Source organism: Sorex fumeus, unplaced genomic scaffold (genome assembly GCF_029834395.1).
Source record: "Sorex fumeus unplaced genomic scaffold, SorFum_2.1 ptg000018l, whole genome shotgun sequence".
Lineage (NCBI taxonomy): Eukaryota > Metazoa > Chordata > Mammalia > Eulipotyphla > Soricidae > Sorex > Sorex fumeus.
Genome location: NW_026606075.1, coordinates 332,305 through 334,565, shown reverse-complemented (window position 1 = coordinate 334,565; position 2,261 = coordinate 332,305). Strand labels below are relative to the sequence as shown.

Below are 2,261 nucleotides of genomic sequence, written 5' to 3'. Positions count from 1 at the left end.
ACATTTTTGTGCATGTTAAGATGACAATACAAAATGTTTCATGCCTTCCTAATTTCCACTTATTCTAAAGTAACAGGCAATCCCAATATATCAGTAGCTTTAAAAAGGTAAAGGTAAAGGCCCTCCCGTTGATTGTCGATTTGCTCGAGCGGGCCCAGTAACGTCTCCATTGGAGACTTTGTTGTTACTGTGTCTGGCATATCGAATACTCTCGGTAGCTTGCCGGGCTCTCCGAGAGGGGCGGAGGAATCGAACTCGGGTCGGCCATGTTGGCCGCTTGTAAGGCGAACGCCCTACCCGCTGTGCTATCGCTCCAGCCCGCATCACGTCTGAGCACCGGGCCCTGCGGGGCGGCTCCGGGAGCGCCCGGGCCGTGCCCACAGAGGCCTCGCCGCACAGCGCCCGGCCGGGCTTCGCGGGAGGAATGGCTTCTCATCTCGGGCGGGCCCGGCGGGGCGGGGGTCCCGGCCCGATCAAATAAGATCAAGGTGTAGGCAGGGGAAGGGCGCAGGGGCGGGCGCACGCACTCACCTTGCACGCACACGCTCGCGCGCACACACGCACACATGCGTGCACACACACACGCGCCTTCCACGCCACACCGCGGGACCAAGCACAGCCGCCGCGCCCCAGGCCGTGCTCCCCCCGCCCCAGGCCGCGCTTTAAACAACAAAAAATTATAGTTTTTTTTTCATGCTACCTATCTACATGATGGGAAGAGGGTTGTGCTTATATATACTCAATTTAATAGGGTAAGTCTGAGTGTTTCCGTCTCACTGAATATTTCCATGATGATCAAGGCTAGAAAAGAGTACACAAGGGGCTGGAGAGATAGTACAGTGGGTAAGGCATTCGCCTTTCATGCTGCTGACCTATGGTTGCTCCCCAGAAACACTTATAGTCCCCCAAGCCCTCCAGGAGTAATTCCTGAGCACAGAGCAATGAGCAACCTCTGAACATCACTAGATATAGCCCCAAAACCATGATAAATGTTGTTTTTATTCTTACCATTCCTAATTGTATTTGCCTGTTGTCAAAATACTTCTGTTTCATTGTTCAAATAAAGTGAAATGAAAATATATAATCTCTATGGGACTTGTAATTGAAGTTCTTCATAATACCCAAATTAGGCAGAGCCTGAAATGTATGGTGAACAATATGTTATTCATCACGATCACGATCACGATCATCCTGTTATTCATCGATTGCCTCGAGCAGGCCCCAGTAATGTCTCCTTCGTCCTAGCCCTGAGATTTTAAAAAGTGCCATATTCAAGGCTCTTTCAGGGTTAGGAGAATGAGACCCATCATTGTTAGTGGTATTTGGCATATTGGGTACACCACAGGGAGTTTGCCAGACTGTCGTGTGGGCAGGTTACATTTGGTAGCCTGCCAGGTGGTCCAAAGGAAGAAGGAGATAATAAATTTTAATGAATGTTATTCATACATTCTGAAAACATGACTTTTTTCTATAAAACTCCACAATAGCATATACAACTATAGGCCAAATAGAAATTCTTTATTTCATTAGGGAATTTTAGTGAAGGCAGGTGAAATTTCAAACTTTCAAATATCAAAAAAGTATCATATTTCCTTCCATAAAATATGCAATAAATATTTTTGAAATAGAGAATAGATAGAGGAGAGGGAGAGCCCAGGTTGTGAGACGCATAGTGGAGAGATGAGCAGGAATCAAGGAATGAGGGGCAAGGAAGGAAGAATGCGTGAGATTGGAGAGATGAGAGATTGAATAAACGGTTATTAATTAGCAACCAGTCTGGTCCTCGTTTTTCCTTTGCCGACCCATCACCTACAGCCATCCAGATCCTGTCCACACACAGTGGCTCGAGAGCACTGAATGCAGTTGGTGAGAAAGAGCCACCCCTAGAGCCCACAAACACACATCCTTCCTCAGGCATGTTCCTTACAATGATACATAAAATTTTATCATGATCTGGAAACAGTTAAAAATTTATATATACTCTCGGACCCTCAGCCACCCACCTTCCCCGAGAATCTTCCTCCCTGTCCCCAATGCCACACCTGTTTTTTTCCCTCTCCCAGGTCTGTGAATAATCGAACTGGGACACCACCTGCCCCTCACCCATTCCCCTCCACCAGGCACCCACAGGGGGGGTGGTCTCCACAGAAGTGGGCATGGCCTATCTTGGAGGCGGCAGACACCCAGTTATAGTCTCCTTTCCCAGCACTCTGGACGCATATCTTTATCTCCATCACCTAATTCTGTGGAAAATATCCTGG

The 2,261-nt window shown here is 47.9% G+C and overlaps 1 non-coding gene across 1 annotated transcript; it reads right to left on the bottom strand.

Moving 5' to 3' along the window:
- Positions 1-255: 255 nt before the first annotated feature.
- Positions 256-654, bottom strand: LOC130021885 (small Cajal body-specific RNA 2). The gene has a single exon (XR_008792230.1). It is a non-coding gene; the product is annotated as a small Cajal body-specific RNA 2 (non-coding RNA).
- Between the last annotated feature and the right edge of the window lie 1,607 nt (positions 655-2,261).